Source organism: Jaculus jaculus, chromosome 19, assembly GCF_020740685.1.
Source record: "Jaculus jaculus isolate mJacJac1 chromosome 19, mJacJac1.mat.Y.cur, whole genome shotgun sequence".
NCBI lineage: Eukaryota > Metazoa > Chordata > Mammalia > Rodentia > Dipodidae > Jaculus > Jaculus jaculus.
Genome location: NC_059120.1, coordinates 4,321,217 through 4,339,215, shown reverse-complemented (window position 1 = coordinate 4,339,215; position 17,999 = coordinate 4,321,217).

Below are 17,999 nucleotides of genomic sequence, written 5' to 3'. Positions count from 1 at the left end.
GCATGGCTACTCTTGGCTTTTTATATGGGTGCTGGGGTCACACTCCACCCCTCTGAGATCTGCATGTTGGTATGGCAAGCACTCTCACCCAGGAGGTCATCTCCACAGACCTGCAACTACTATTTTTTTTTTTTTTTTGAGATGGGATTTGTTGAGGTAGCCAGGCTTTTCTTAAAGGCAAAATCTTCTTGCCTTTCCCTCCCAAGTGTGGAGGTTACAGCACACTGTGCTAGTGTAGTCTTGGGGAGGTGTCTCTGAATTCAGGATCATTAGTATTCACTGGGGACCATCAGAATTATCACAAAATAACCAAACATCATCTCAAATTCAGAAGGGATGATTTTAAATGCAAGCTATGATTAATTTTGACATGAACCATGTTGTGGCTCTAATTGCGTGTCCTGGCAGGTTAGTCTATGTTGAAAACATTCTCTGACCTCAATGACAGGTGAGGAGAGCTGCCTTTCAGGCAGAAGAGGTGAAAGCTTTCAGGACAGTCCATTTTCTGTCGAAAAGCACAACAGTCAGAGTTTCAAAAACTATGTGGCATTGATTAAATGCCATTTTCATAATGAAGTGTAAATTGTGGATACACTCAGCAGTTTCTTGCTCCATAGGGCCCTGAATCAAATGATGTGAATTTCAAAATAATACTTCTTCCAATAACATGGCTTTCACACTGCATTTCATCCTCTGAGATTTGCTGCAATCGGTACCAAACTCCATGGCTCAGGAAGGTCCTAAGGGTAAGTGCCTCAGAACTCTAATATTTTTTTATTTTATGGGAGAGGGGATGTTGACTGTCACTATAGGGAAAGTATCTATTTTTACACAACTGGTTTTCTTATTTTCTGTATTTTAAGGGTAAAATCAGGGTCCATTAGGCAAAACTTTCCAGTTCAGCAAGAACCACAGGTACCAAGTTTGAACTGCTTGTCTCCTCCACATCTCTGTAAGTTCCACATCCATCCAGCTGAACTTCTGCTGCCCTGAGGTTAAAACCCACTACTCAGTCATCTGGTTAAGATATGGCTCATATAAAATATTCCATGATAAGCTGTTATAAAATATTTTCTGCAATGTGCTTTACATGTATATTCTATACAACATGAACTGAGATGTCATTTTCATGTAAATATATCAACAAAGACAGAAAGTCAGGCTGGAGAGATGTCTTAGCAGTTTTGACCTGTGAAGCCAAAGGACCCATGTTCAAGTCTTCAGGATCCACATAAGCCAGATGTGCAATGTAGCACATGCATCTGGAATTTGTTTACAGTGGCTGAAGGCCTAGCATGCTCATTTGTGTTTTCTCTCCTCCTTCTTTCTCTCTCTCTCTCTCAAATATTTAAAATAAATGAAAAGACAGAAAGTAAAGTTTATAAAATAATGTATTTTATAGAATCTTTAACAAGGGAACCACAGATATTCCAGAGTTTATTTTTGTAGCTTTTTCACTATCATGTACTTAAAATTTATTGTATTTAATTCAGATACTTTCCTGCAAATTTCAAAACTGTCTCAAAAAAATCTTCCAACATCTGTATAGAGGTGAGGGAATTATTTTCATATATTTTTTAAAATTTTTTATTTTTCTTTTTATTTATTTGAGAGAGACAGACAGAAAAAGAGAGAGAGAGAGAATGCATGCATCAGGGCCTCTAGCCACTGCAAGCGAACTGCAAATGCATGCATCACCTTGTGCATCTGTCTTCTGTGGGTCCTGGGTAATCTAGCCTCGAACTGGGGTCCTTAGGCTTCACTGGTAAGCCCTTAACCGCTAAGCCATTTCTCTCCAACCTAATCTTCATATTTTATAGATAAAGAAACTGAGGCCTCAAAGTTTAAGTAACTAAAGTCTGCCTGGTTAGATGCAGCACTGAAGCTATGTTGAGAGAAGTCTTGGAAAAATCTCCAAGCAAATATTGAATGTGGAGGGAACATAAGGGAATTTTCACAATCTTGGTGCAGAAATCTCCAAACAGGAAATAAAGAAAGAAAGAAAAAACTTACTTCCAACCAAACTGTGAGCCTCTGAGTGCTATAATGTGATACCACAGAGCTGTCGCCCTGTCCCCTGTAACCACAGCCCTGCCCAGGACAAAACATGGATTAGCCAGGACTGACCTCACTTATAAGGTGGATATTGTGTAACTGTAAATTACATGCACAGTGACTCATGGGTACCTCATGGAACTGAAGACCAGCCGAACTAGACTACCCTTACTGACATCACGGGCATTACATACTGGGAAACTGCACAAAATAACTCACCCTGAATGATCAAACGCTTCTCTAAAATGCACACTCCTCGAAGCAGGTGCATTCTTGTTGCTAGGGCAAAACAGAAGTAGCTTATGGGAAGAAAAACACTTATTTTAGGCTATAATTTTGAGGACATCTTCATCACGGGTTGGGGTGCAAGCAGTCTAGCCATAAGCAGGAAGCCTGGTTCACATCTGCACAATAGCAAGTGTAAGCTAGCTCTGGTAAGAGGGTCTTGGGCTGTAAACACCCAAGGTCCTCCAAGAGACACACCTCCCCACAAGGCCTTACTGCCTAAGTTGCCACCAGCTGTGGGCTGAGTATGAGCTTAACCACGGACACATGAGTGTATGGAGGCTACTTCACAGAAGTGCTCTGGTCTGTGCTTAGCCCAGCTGTTCCTTGCAACTTAAAACAAATGTATGATCCTGTTGCATGGTCTAGTGGGCCACATCCTCCATCATGCCTGCCAGCTAGTCCCTTCTGTGCGCTCGTCATGGCCAGTTTACTTCTACAGTCACTCATGGACCACGAACTGCAGGCAAATGGGGGCTGCCTATTTTGATTACCTTTATAATCCTTTATGACTTCTCTAAAGTCTAACACAGCCAATAGTACTACAGTGCATTTTTAAGAAAAAGACCTACCTGAACATTTGACACTGCACAAATGGAAATTATAAAGGCAAATCATATATTTATTAAAGTATTGAAAAAATAATTTAATATGAAGTCAGCAATGTGCACTCTGAAGTCTGTGAGCTCAGGGGCCTTGTTTCAGCTCTGCTGGAATTTCTAGTGGGATGACCATGAATACGTTATTTCACTCTTTAAATGTCTCTCTTTTTTCAGTTCTGAGCTGGAAAGAAAAATACTCCCTATTAGGTTAATTTTGAAGATCTAGTATGTCTTGAATATTAACAATCATTAATCACAAACTTCCCAGCATAGAGTAATTACTCAATAAATGTTAGCTGTGATTTCTAGACTCATCATTGGAGGGAGAGAGACGGTTACTGTCCCTCAGTGTGATTATGCCAGATGTCTTCTTTCAAATGCAAGCACTGCCTCCTGATACCCGAGGCCAGCAGTGCTCATTTATGAAATCAAAAGCCAAGCAGGCTCAGATGAGGATCATCCCTTGTGTGCATGCACAAGCATTGCTTTCCCCTTTCTGAAGCAGAGGAATGAGAGAACTGTAGGGATTTGTGCACAAAAAATAATAAAAAAATACATAAATAAAAAGGCAAGAATTAGGCTTGCTCACATACTGATCACAAACTCCTAGAAAACACTGCATAGGCAATAACCTCCTCTGCTCAGGGGACAGATTAAATGACCTAGTAATTGTGTACCCCTTTCCTTCTAGAACTTCTATGAATACAAATGAACTGTTCAGGGGGAATTTCAGTAATAGGTACTTTCCAATGATCTTATCATGAGCCAAACAATTTTGCATAGCTACCATCTACAAATTCCATCAGCTCATAATGTACATGAATCGAAAGATTTTGTAATTTAAATTTTGAAGCTGATTTTGCCCAATTCCATCATGTAATACTAGAAGTATGTGACTTTGTTGTATTTTGTCATCTGAGAGATCAGTAAAGATATATATATATATATATATATATATATATATATATATATATATATATATATATATATATATTAGAATGAAAAATACTATCTTCTTTTGCATTTGGTATGTAAAAACTTAAGAACTTAATTTTATGTCCAGAGTATTATCTGAATGTCTATTATCTAAAATTTTTCACCAAGAAATACACACAATACCATGTAATCACATCTTATACTGACTCCAAAAATGTTGTAAGCACATTTTTAGGTATGTGGTACATAATTCTTTAACTAAAGTGTAATGGTAATAAGAAAAATTGCAATGTAAATTTCTTTAGTTACAGAGGAAATTCTAGAAGTAAACTTCAGAGGCATAGCAGACTGATTATCTATGTTGAAGCAAGAGCTAAGAGAATTTTGGAATGCTGAAGCCTAAGGTAACAGAAATAAATCTTTCCAAAATTAGGATTTTCAGCTTTCTCTTCTATGTGGTGCTATGTAAATTCTGCAAAGTAGTTTCTGTGAAAATTCTATTACCCACCGCTGCCTGTGTTGAGCACTGTTATAATGAGCACAGAGAAAGCCCAACACTTGTGGGTGTAAAATGAACACTGAGAGCTCCATGTATGTCAGAGATAGGTGAGGTCAAACAGGAAAACTGGGACTTTACAGAAAACGTATTTCCCGGTCTCCTTATTGAAGCAGTAGCACACCTACACACCCATGGCTGATGCTTGTGATATTGGCATTCTTGACACTGGACAACCTGAAAACATGGAGATATCTCACGAAAAGTAGACAGTGAGAAAAATAAACCTATGACCTTATGACATTAAAAAGAATTAACAGTACTAAGAATATTTCTTCTTTGCTTACCTATCTATATTTAGTGGAGTGCTATGGATAAAAATCAACCCTATGGTTGTAGATAATAACGTTCCCAGTGCGCCTCGACCCATGGACAAACAAGAAGACAGAGCCCAGGCTTGGTGGGCATTTGCCGCAAGAGTGAACATACGGCCTCGTCATTTTCTCGTCAGTTTGCTTGTCCTTTGGTGCGGGAGCAGAGACAAGCCAAGCTGTCAGAGCACACTCACTTTGAGGGTGACATCTGCAAATGCAGGTTTCATCTTTCCATTGTCTGAGCCACTTTGATCGTTTATCACCACAGCTGTCTGGAAGGAAGGACCCTTCACTCACATCCATTCTTGGGGGCAGAGAAAGGAAGCTAGGTATTCATTCAATCTACTTACAAACACCCAAACCATGGATTCAGAGATGCTGAGCCTATGTTTTGAGGGCCTGCAGCTGCTTCCTAGCCCCCATCCTTCTATGCTTCAAAGAAGGGAAAAAGAAATGGCTCTATTTATCACTGAGAAAAAGACACGTATCATTCTGAATTTGCTGCAATTAGAAATTTCAAATTGAAGGCATTGAACTTGGATCACTCTGGGTTAAGAAATAATAAGGCATGTGCTTGATGACTGGAAAGATTGTTCTGGGCCACATCACATAATTTTTAGATTTATTCAGGAATCATCACTGCAATTTTCATCAAAATCTGCTAGCCCCCCTCTACCCACCCCTGCTTGGTATTCCAAGTCTGTTAGAGCAACACAGGGTCTGTGTCAACAGTGTGCTGAGCTCCCGACGGCCTGGCCCCCCCTCCTTGCGTTATGGAACACATATTGGATAACTGTAATGATGATTTCAAAATATGCTGAAACAAATAAAAATATACATATTCTAGGCAGAGTGTTGGTTTAATAAGTAGTGATGGGCTGATTACTTAACTGTTCTAGGGACAGAGACATCCAATCAACCACAGTCCTGTCTGTCAAGTTGGAGTACTGTTGAAGATGGTCTGGTCTCTCCCACACTGGCTTCAAGGACTCCATGCAACAACAAAGCACTCAATTGTATTTTCTTGAACCCTTAGAATACTGAAAGAAGAGGCATAAGGTTAATATGAGAGGATGCTAAAATATTTTTATTTTGTTATTTCTTTAAAATTATTTGTAGTAGCACACAGAGAATTAAATTTCATTATGGTGTTTTCAGACAGTTTTCCTGCCCACCCCCTCTCCCCATTTCTCTCCCTCTTGTGCCCCTCTCCAACATAGCTGCCTTTCTACATTCATACAAAATGTTTCCTTTGTTCTCTTCCTACTTCTTGTCACCTCTTATTCCCCTCTCATGGTTTCTGCCATGAACTATAGCCCATATTCATTCTAGTATCCCTTTATTTACATGTGTACAAACAGAGAGAGCACATGAGATTTTTAGATTTTTGTCTTTCTCAACTTGGATTGTTTTACTTAGCATGGTTTTGTTCCAATTCCATCCATTTTTTTGGCAAATTTCACAACTACATTTTTCCTCACAACTGAATTCATCTCCATTGTGTATATGTATAAAACTTTCATGCCCCAGTCATCAGTCGGGCATCTAGGCTGGTTCTGTCTCCCCGTTCTAATGAACAGAGCAGCCATGGACACAGGGGCATGAGTGTTGGTGCGTGAAAGCTTTCCAGGCACGTGGTGGGCCGTGGGGGACTTAACAGCACGTGTATTGGCTCCTTGGGGGAAACATGTTCTAAATCCCCTAAACAGTTGTGTATAGGTAATTATGTACCTAGTATTGCTTGGCTATCTAAGTATGCATTTACTTATTAGCTTACTTCTTTTTAAATACTTCATTGAATTGGATAGCTAATACTAGCAGGACATTTAAAGAAGTCAGCTGATAATACCCCAAACCACTGGCATGACAGCTCATGCCAGTGGCAGGGAAAAAGCTGAAAAACACTCATATCTTTCAGGAGTAATGCTCCAAGTGACTTGCTAGTCACGTAAATTGGTGGAAGAATTTTGTATGGAAATCTTTTCTGATTTGTGGCGTCACTGCTGAATACCATTCTAGCCCGTCTGTTCAAGATCTTCTACATTCAGCGGGTGTATAAATGTGAAATTGTTTTATTTTCTCCAATTACTGCTTTCTGCCATGCTCTGTCTAACCTGGCTTTCTAGGCTATTAATGATGTCTCAGGCACATCTCATAGCTTTCCAGTCATTTTCGGTCCTCCTGCCTGCCTTGCCAGGGTGGGGTAGTTCACAAGCATGTCTGAGTTAGTGGTTACCTCCTCGGGTTCACACCCCTGCGCAGGCTCAGCGTGAGCACAGAAGCAGGGCCTCCGGGAAGACCCCCTTGCAGGGCTTCTCAGCAATGGTGACTTTGCACTGTTAACAACCAAAACGTTTAGAGGAGGCTGTTTGTGAATTGTTCAGCTATGGAAACTGGGAGCACTTCTACCTTTCTCTTCAGTTGTGATGAGATGTAAGCTAAGCAGCCCTCCTTTAATTTCCTTCTATTTCTCTTACCTTCTTTTCCCTGTTCATACCTAGGGAGTCAGTTAATTGGAGCTGTACTTTTCCTTGTTCGATGCTGTGGCCACACTGACACCTACAGCTCTCTCTGTAACAGCTTCTAAATCCAGAAGGATGATGAACTTGAGGGCTCAGAATACATTTCATGTGGCCCTTCACCATGCAGCCACTGGGCATCCACGTCCATCGAGAGCTTGCCTTTGTCACCCTCCATCCTCTTCTTGCTATATGCCTATTCCTCAGGGGCGTGGGGTTAACAAGCTGGCTAAGTGAGCCGAACTTGCATGGTGTCTATGCAGAGTTTCATGTCAGTACAGGCTGCTTCTCTCTGGGCTCTCCATCCTGGTATTTCCTGTACCCTTTCTATTCACAATAGCACAAAAAGCAAATCAGAGCGGGCACTCCATATCCTCACCTGTATTTAGAGACTGACATTACCAATCTTGGTGTGGAAAAAAAAAAGTCTGTGTAACTCCTCCCCTGGAGCTCTCCTTGCTCCACCTGGTACTCTTCAAGGACAACAGCTAGGATTCTGAAAATTAACCCTAAACTCCTTGACCTTTAGGTACTTATATAGGTTAGGGAAGGCTTGAGGGACAGTTAGTATCACTGAGCCTCTGCACACGTATGATGTCCTTCTACTGAACTTTGAATTCAAATAGACATTTCTAGTACAACACCACTTGGATGAAGTCACTTAAAGTAATTTGCATTATTTCCTTTTTAAATAATTTTTGAGGCAAGCCCAACAGACTTTTTTTTTTTTTTTTTTTTTGAGGTAGGGTCTCACTTTAGCCCATGTTGACCTGGAATTCACTCTGTAGTCTCAGGGTGGCCTCGAACTCTCGGCGATCCTCCTACCTCTGCCTCCTGAGAGCTGGGATTAAAGGCGTGCGCCACCACGCCCGGCTCAGACTGTCATTTTTGATGTGCGGGGTGTTTGAGAGAGAGAGAATTGGCATACCAGGGCCTCCAGCCGCTGTGGTCAAATTCCAGATCTTTATTTCTATCCCTTCCTTTTGATTTGCATCATATTTACAAGATCCTTTCTTAGGATTTCATACTGAATGATATGTATATTCCATTTGTGGCATTCCTTTTTTGTCTTCACTGAGCAAATTACAGGTGGTTGTAAGGTTGTAATTGCTGCGGAAAAGCTTTCGTTGATGAATTTCACATTGATAGGAGAAGGCAGCAGAAATAAAGAGGTATCTGTGATGTTGAAAGAGGGATCAGGGTATGTTCTTCATGTCTGTTTACATACAAATTAGAAATACATGGGGTGAACAAGAAGGTTGAGAGCAGAAGAAATAACAATGGACAGATCACTGTGAACATTTCTTTTTTAAACATCTATCATAGCACAAGATAGCACCTACTACCATGTAATTCTGAGAGATAGAATAGCATTTCTTCTAACATTAAATAACCTATATTTTATTATAGAAATCTCTCTTTCTCTTTCATCCCTCTGTCTGTCTCTGCTTCAGTCTCTCCTCCTTGTTGTGTGTATTTTTGTAGGAAATGAGTGCCGAATGAAATAACTGGTGGTTACTTGCTAGTTTACTGATGGCTCAAATTCTTAGTGTCACAAGGAGCTTGGATATTTACATTTCTAGAACTTTCTTCTGCCTGGTTTCATTCATTTATCAATGAATTAACTTTTTCTACCAGCTGTGCAATGGAAATAGTATAAGGTAATATAATAAATTAATATTAAAATTCAATATAGTGCCCAAAATAAATTAACATGAATTAAAATGTCATAATTAGAGAATTAAATATTGCCTCAGTCTATTACCATGAGCCAGCAAACCATTTAACCCTCGCCTCGGTTTCCTAAAACTGTGAGCTAATAATTATTTACCTACCTCAGAAGGTATAAGGACTAATTAGTTAATGTTTGTAGAGTGCTTTAAGGAGGAAAGGAGCTGAATATGTGTAGCTATTAATAGTACAGGCTCTTAATTTGATTTTAGTGTTTGTGAACAATGTGGGTCTAATTCAGCAGTGAGCACACAGCTGTGTTGCTATGCTTTTAGAATGAGTTAAAAATGTGCACATGGTTTCTAGAGAAGTAGAGCCTTAAGTAACTACTATATAAATTCTGCCTATCCAGGAGCATGGGAGGTCTTTCCATTTTCTCAAGTCCTCCTCAATTTCTTTTTTGAGTGTTTTTATGTTTTCGCTGTATAGATCTTTCACTTCCTTGGTTAACGTTATTCTAAGGTATTTTATTATTTTTTTTTGTTACGATTGAAAATGGGACTATGTCCCTTATTTCTTTGTCATTTGCATATAAAAATGCTACTGATTTTTGTGCATTGATTTTGTATCCTGCTTCTTTGCTATAGGAGTTAATCACCTTCAGGAGTTTTGGGATGGAGTCTCTCAGATCTCTTACATATACAATCATGTCATCAGAGAATAGAGATAACTTAACTTCTTCCTTTCCAAATTGTATCCCTTTTATTTCCTTCTCCTGTCATATTGCTTGAGCTAGGACTTCCAGTACTATATTGAAAAGCAGAGGTGAGAGAGGACAACCCTGTCATGTTCCTGTTCTTAATGGGAATTCCTCCAGTCTCTCTCCATTAAATATTATTTGGGCCTTTGGAGCTTTGTATATTGCCTTTATTATGTTAATATATGAACCAACCATGCCAATTCTCTCCAATGTTTTGATCATGAAGTGATGTTGTATCTGGTCAAAGGCCTTTTCTGCATCTATCGAAATGATCATGTGGTTTTTATGTTTAAGCTTGTTTATGTGGTGTATTACATTGACAGATTTCCATATGTTGAACCACTCTTGTGTTCCTGGGATAAATCCCACTTGGTCAAGGTGGATAATGCTTTTGATGTGTTGTTGGATTCGATTTGCAAGGATTTTGTTCAGGAACTTTGCATCTAAGATCATTAGGGAAATAGGCTGGTAGTTTTATTTTCTTGTGGCATCTCTGACCAGTTTTGGAATTAGGGTGATACTAGCTTCATTAAAGGAGTTGGGTAACTTTCCCTGTTCTTCAATTTTGTGTCACAGTTTTAAGAAGATTGGTTTGATTTCTAGCATGAAGGTTTGATAGAATTCAGCTGAGAAGCCATCTGGTTCTGGACTCTTATTTTGGGGGAGGTTTTTTTTTTTATTACTTTTTCAATCTCCATGAGTGTGATAGGTTCATTGAGGTGATTAATCTGCTCTGAGTTTAGCTTTGGTAGATGATAAGCATCCAGGAATTTATCCATCTCCTCCACATTATCCAGTTTGGTGGAGTAGAGGTTTTTGAAATAATTCCTGATGATTCTCCCAATTTCACTTATGTCTGCTGTGATCTCTTTTTTTTCATTTTGAATTTTGTTAATTTGAAGCTTCTCCTTTTTTTTGCTTGATCAATTTGGCCAGGGGTTTTTCAATCTTGTTTATTTTTTTAAAGAACCAGCTCTTTGTCTTGTCAGTTGTCTTAATTGTTTCCTTGGTTTCCAATTCATTAATTACTGCTCAATTTTAATTATTTCTTTCTTTCTGGAGCTCTTTGGGTTGGATTTTTCTTGTTTTTCCAGTGCCTTTAGGTGGATAGTTAGGTTATTGATTTGGGACCTTTCTGTCTTTTCTATGAAGGCATTGAGTGCTATGAATTTTCCCCTGAGGACTGCCTTCATTGTGTCCCATAAGTTTTGGTATGATGTGTTCTCACTGTCATTTAATTCCAGGCATTTTGCAATTTCCTTTTTTATTTCATCTACTATCCATTTATTGTTTAAAAGTGTGCTGTTCAGTTTCCAGGTGCCGTTGGGACTTTTGGTGGCTCTTTTGTTACTGATTTCTAGCAAAATAGCATTGTGATCTGATATCATGCAGGGAATTGTGTCAGTCTTCCTAAATATGTGGAGGCAGTCTTTTTGACACAGTATATGGTCTATTTTAGAGAATGTTCCATGGGCTGCTGAGAAGAATTTGTAGTCTGTGGATTTGGGATGGAAAGTTCTGTAGATGTCTGTTAGGTCTAAGTGCTCTATAGTTTTGTTGAGCTCTCTTATTTCCCTGTTGTGTTTCTGTTTGGATGATCTGTCTATTACTGATAATGGTGTATTGAAGTCCCCAGCTATGATGTTGGTGGTTATTTCTGTTTTATTGTCAAGTAGGTTTTGTTTTATGAACTGTGGTGCCCCTGTGTTTGGTGCATACAAATTTATGTTTGTAATATCCTCTTGATGGATCGTTGCCTTGATGAGTAGGAAATAGCCTTCTTTGTCTTTTTTTTTTGGATTTTTTTTTGTTTGTTTGTTTGAAGTCTATTTTATCCGATATTAAGATAGCTACACCTGCTTGTTTCTTATTCCCATTTGCTTGGAATATTGTCTTCCACCCCTTTACCCTGAGGAGGTGTCTGTTTTTAGTGGTGAGGTGGGTTTCTTGAAGGCAACAGATTGAGGGGTCTAATTTTTTGATTCATCCTGTTTGCTTGTGTCTCTTCTTGAGTGTACTAAGGCCATTGATATTTATGGTAATGACTCTGAGATTTGATTTGATCCTTGCCATATTGTGGTGGTAGATGTGTGTTGATGTTTTCATGGGCTTTGAAGGGTTTTTTTTTTTTTTTTTTTTTTTGCCTGCTGTGGGTTTGGTTGTTGTGATCTGCTTCTTGTAGACATTTGAGTTTGGTTATTTGTTTCTTCTTTGTAGTGAATTTCCTGAAATACTCTCTGTAGGTTTGGTTTTGTGTTCATATAATTGTAAAGCTGAGTTTTGTCATGGAAAGTTTTCCTTTCACCATGTATTATGAGGGATACTTTTGCCAGGTAGAGTAGTTTGGGTTGGAAGCCATAGGTTCTTAGACTTTGGAGAGTTTCACTCCAGGCCCTTCTAGCTTTCAGGGTTTCCATTGAGAAGTCTGAAGTAATTCTGATGAGGTTACCTTTGAATGTGGTATGCTGTTTTTCCCTAGCTGCTTTTAGGATTTTCTCTTTGGTGTCAATGTTTAGAGTCTTAATGATAATATGTCTTGGAGAGTTTTTCCTTTGGTCCAGTCTGTTTGGAGTTCTGTTGGCTTCTCGTATCTTGATGGGCCTTTCAAGAGATGGGGGAAGTTTTCTTCAATTATTTTGTTAAATATGTTCTCCATGCCTTTGGTCTGAAATTCTCCTTCTGGTATTCCAGTGATTTTGATATTAGGATGTTTAAGTGTATCCCACAATTCCATCATGTTTTATCACAGGAACTTTTGAACTTACTGACGTTTTTGAACTCTCAAACCGTTTCTTCCATCTTGTCTTCCAGATCAGAGTTTCTATCCTCCACTTCACTGACTCTATTCTTGAGGGCCTCTAGAGAGTTTTGGGCTTGTTCAATAAGTTTGAATTTTCTACTATTCTATGCATCATTTCCATCGCTCTGTCAAGCTCCCTTTTCACATCATTTTCTGATTTTCTTGATGATTCTTGGAATTTATTCCTGCATTTCTTTACATCTTCATTTAGTACGGGCAGCTGATTTTTAAGGTCCCCTTTTTTCACTCTCCCTCAAAACTATTAACTCTCTTTGAAATCCTTCCAATCTATTCTCAAATTATTCTAGATTAGTGATGGTAGCATCCATATGACTATCAGTCCTTTGTTGCTTTCCTGCAAGTTCTATCAGTAGGTTGGTCAGGATTGCATTACTCATAACTTAAATTTGATATTCTGATCCTAATAACTCTTCTATGTTTTGGTTAGATACTTTCATTGTAGGACTGGGTGATCTAACTGGGTTTTCTTGCATTTGATTTTCCATGTTATTTCTTTTGTGCCATGGTCTGCCCATGACAGTGTATGGGCAGGTAGGTGGGTGGATCAGCCTGGGCTCTAGCACAGTCGGAATCTGAGGCAGCCTGGGGCAGTTGCCAGGCAGCCTTGGCTTTGGCTCCCACTTGCCAAACCTGCCTATCTTCTTCCTGACAGGGTCACTAAAGTTACCTGAATTCTGAAGTGGTAATACACCAAAGCTGCCTGCCTTCGAGCTTGGAGGGGGACAGAGATAGAAGAAATGACCTCAAATTTCATATTGAAAGGCAGAAGGCCTCGCATATCCAAACATATCCTCATCAAAAGAAATACCATGGGTGGCATCACCACACCTGATCTAAAGCTATATTAGAAAGCCATAGTAATAAAAACATCATGGTACTGCAGTATAGACCAATGGAATAGACTTGAGGACCCAGACTTTGGGTCAAGCAACTATATCTATTTGATATTCGACTAAGGCCCGAACAATATAGGCTGGAAAAAAGACAGCATATTCAACAAATAGTGCTGGACAAACTGGATAACGACATGCAGGAAACTGAAACGTGAACCACACATTTCACCATGCACTACACTCAAATCCAAATGGATCAAAGACCTCAATATAAGACCAGAAATTCTAATACTACTGGAAGAAAATTTAGGAAGTACTTTCCATGACATAGGAATGGAAAAAGACTCCCTGAACAAAACCCCAGTAGCTCATGATCTTAAACAGTCACTCAACCAATGGGATCATATGAAGCTGAAGAGTTTCTTTACAGACAAGCATACAATAAGCAAAGCCAATAGATTATCCACAGAATGGGAGAAAATATTTGTGGGTTATTCAACTGATAGAGGCCTAATCTCTAGAATCTACAAAGAACTCAAAAATCTAAACAGTAAGAAGTCAAAACCCCACTCACAAAATAGGGCAAAGAGCTGTACAGGCAGTTCACAGAGGAAGAAACACAAATGGCAAACACACACTTAAGAAAATGTTCATCATCCCTAGTCATCAGAGAAATGCAAATTGAAACAACTATGAGATTCCACCTTATTCCAATAAGGGCAGCAAACATCAAAAAATCAAATGAAAATAAATGCTGGTGAGGATGTAAAGGAGTAGAAACACTCATCCACTGTTGGTGGGAATGTAGGATGGTACAACCACTTTGGAAAGCAATATGGAGACTCCTGAAAAAGCTGACTATAGAGATACCAACAGAACCAGTTATTCCCTTACTGGGCATCTACCCTAAAACCTTCAAATCACAGGCCAGAGAGGTTTGCTCAACCATGTTTCTAGCAGCTCAATTCATAATAGCTAAGAGCTGGAATCAATCCAGACGTCCATCACTTGAAGAATGGATAACTAAGATGTGGTATATCTACACAATGGAATTCTACACAGCAGTAAGAAAAAAATGACACAACGAAATTTGAGGAAAAATGGTTGAACTTGGAACAGATCATCCTCAGTGAACTTACCCAATCACAGAAAAAAAATCGCCACGAAGTCTCACTTATCTACATCACCTAGCCTGAATCTACCCAAGACACCTTACATAGCCAGCAAGCATCTCATGGACTAGACACTATGATGGATGGGGAGGGAGGAGGGCATCGAAGAGGTAGGAAACAGTAATCTGGACCCAAACGGCAATGGTACCATAAAATTCTACTTCCTAAAAGGCAGACCAAATGGTTGAACCCTCACCAGCCCCTTATAGGAAACACCTGAATCATAAGACACTGGAGAGGGTAGGATCAATCTAACCTAAACCTTCTACATCTTCCCTCCCTCCCTCTCCCCCCCTCTCCTTCCTAGTTCTTGCATATTAGTTATATTCTTCCTCATTTTCTTAGTGGGCACTGACCTATGACTCCCAGTACCAGCATGGGGCTATCATCCACAATGAACTTTTGATCAGAGAAACCTACAAGGTTTCCTAAAAGAATGATAGATTTCTGTCATAGTACTTGATGACCCACAAAGGTTAGTGATAAGACCCTATTGCTGGAGACACCATATGCAACTGACACGTAAAATGGAATGGCATGGCTGGAAGCCAGGAGAGAGTCAGTCCCCACACAGTCAGTGCATCTAGTGCTGGAAGGTGCTACCTGGGCAACTGGGGGAAATGGCCAATATCTGTTCAAGCAACTCATGGTCTAACCTACTTAGCAACAAATAACCAGTTGTGATGCCCACACAAGTGCAATAGTGGCACATAGCCATGGTGGGGAACCAACTGCTCTTGATTTGGTTAACTGACTCCCTCAGTAGTACAGGACCCATAGCCGGAGCTGGGAAACAAGTCAGAATCATATCCAAACATAAACCTTCTCTCCAGTATCAAGCTACCATCAATCATGGGCTACCAGAAGGCCTACACCTATTAAACTCTCTATTAAAAAAAGTAAGGGTTATTTCATTTGTCCTGGCACTAACTTACTCTCCGTTGGAGCATCTGCTTCTCTTTTTCAGATAGATGCAGATCCTAAGGAGAGAGCCACCCCATCATACCTCAAAAGGACCCTTGCTGAAACCAAGGAAAATTAGCAAAACAAGCAAGGGTGTTGTTTTCCTGATGAACCAGATACCAGCACAAGGGGGAAGAAGACCAACACAGAGAAAAATAAACTCCTACCAAATCAGAGAGCCAGAGCCTCAGAGGCTCACAATACCTCAGCACTGAAGCAGACCAAAAATGAACCCAACATAGCTCAGGGAAATTTTGCGGAAGAGGGGGCTGAAAGAATGTCAGAGCCACATGTTGGGTCATGATATGCAAAGACATTGATCGTACCAATAACTGTGGGCTAACTCCACAAGGCATGACCCATATACCTCAACAAGGAGGGGCCAATGGGGAGGGGGTAGGTCATGGATGAGCCTAATAATGGTACCAAACTGCCTGTATTTGCTGAATAGAAAACTAATTTTTAAAAATGTAACTACTATAATATAAAATAATATAAGTCAGGGATTATTTTCAGAAGAATGATCATGACCTGGAGCTAGAGCCTGTAAGGTAAAGACAAGGGAGCCTTCAAATAAAATAGAATGGAGGAAGAAACCATGATGGCCAACTTCCATAAAGAAAATTGCAGCCAGCAATTTTCCTCACCTTTGCCTCCCCGGCACAGATCTCACTACATTGTACGAATTACCTCATTTGATTTCATTAACTGTCCCATGGGGTAGTTCTTTGCTTCTTCCACTTAGAATATGGTATATTGAGGTTAATCCAAGTTAAGTAACTTGATCCAGAATACATCCCTACAGATTGAAAGAAAAAAAAAATTGATACAAGTCTGAAGTCTTTAGGGGTTACATTGTTTATTATTATTATTGTATCTTAGCATGAAGTCTTAAAGAACAGTTGTCCCTGGATGACATATTTCTTAAGTCCTTATAAAAGAAATCCTCAAAATTCCCTTCATATACACACTCACTAGGCAAGTCTTCCATCTGTATGACTATTCTCATCTTCAAACATTACAAATTTCTTGGCCTCGTATTGTAATTGCCAATATGCTATCCAGACTTGGGTGCATTGGGGATGTGAGGATTAACTCATAAATGAGATCTGGGAGGTAATGACTTCTAGTACTTTCATCTAGGCTTTCAATACCTCTGTACCACCTCCCACGTTCTGCCATCACACTCTTACCTTGGATTCATGTGCGAATTTGAGACATGCTGGCTCACTCCATGGGCCCTCTAGTGCTCATCCCTCTGACTTGTTTACTTCACCACTTTTGCCCTCTAGTAACCCTGTTTTAAGTCTCAGTCCCCTGATTCCACAACTTTACAACTTCTCGTATATGAGAAGTAACTAGTAAATATTGTCAGAACTGAATGAAGTCCTCCTAGAAGGAACAGCTGCCACTGAGAGCTCTCCCTCAGGACAGCCACAGCCGCGGCCTATGCTAGACATCCATTGTCCCTTCCTCTTGGCCATCTATACAACTTTCTCAGACGATCCCAAGAACATGCACTAAACCAAGTTTATCTGGTTTATCTGATCACCCTCTAAATTAAGTAACATATCTGTGAGGGAAATTTTAAGGCAGTGGTTGGGAACTTATAGATAGAATTCAGATACATTCTCCATTGAAATGCAGAAATCATTCATAACTAGTGACAGAAACCAAGAGACTATGTTCTGAATATGTATATGAAATATATTAAATGTAACAAATGTTATTTAAATAAAATAAGCAGATGATAGATACATAATGTACATAATTAAATCATGAGACTTAGTCCCTACTACTCTTGAAATTCTGAGTCCAGTGATTTCTTATGATAGGAAACATTAAGAATTCACAAATTCATAGGTCACTTGATGGCACAGAGTACCCTGTGTCATGTCATTCTTTCAATATATTTTAAAAAAACAAGTGTGGAGGTTATTCATTCCTTATTAGCAGATTATAAGAAAGCATTATGTCAACTGAGCCTTGGCTCTTTGCTATAAACCATGAAATATAACTTTAAGAGCAATTTAAATTTGAAGAAGAATGCTGGAGAGATGTTAAGTGCTTGCCTGTGAAGCCTAAGGACCCCAGTTCAAGGCTTCATTCCCCAGGACCCACGTAAGCACAAGGTGGCACATGCATCTGGAGTTTGTTTGAAGTTCCTGGAGGACCTGGTGTGCCCATTTTCTCTCTCTCTCTCTCTCTTTCTACCTCTTTCTCTCTCTCTATCTGTCTCTCTCAAGTAAATAAACAAAAATTTACAAAAACAACATGTTTGAAGAAGAGTTTTAAGATCTACATATATCAGAGTTGAACATATACCAAGTTTTATGTAAGAGGACATACCAGGGAGACATGGGAGTGGAGAAGTTAGAAAAGTTATAGTAATTCTTCCTCCGGAAAGCTGCATGGTGGGAGAAAGGGGAGGGAAGAAGGTAAGCCCTTTGTTTCCATGCAAGGTACAGTTGTTAGGCTCCCTAGAAGAAATGCCAAGGGCCTCCATTTTAAA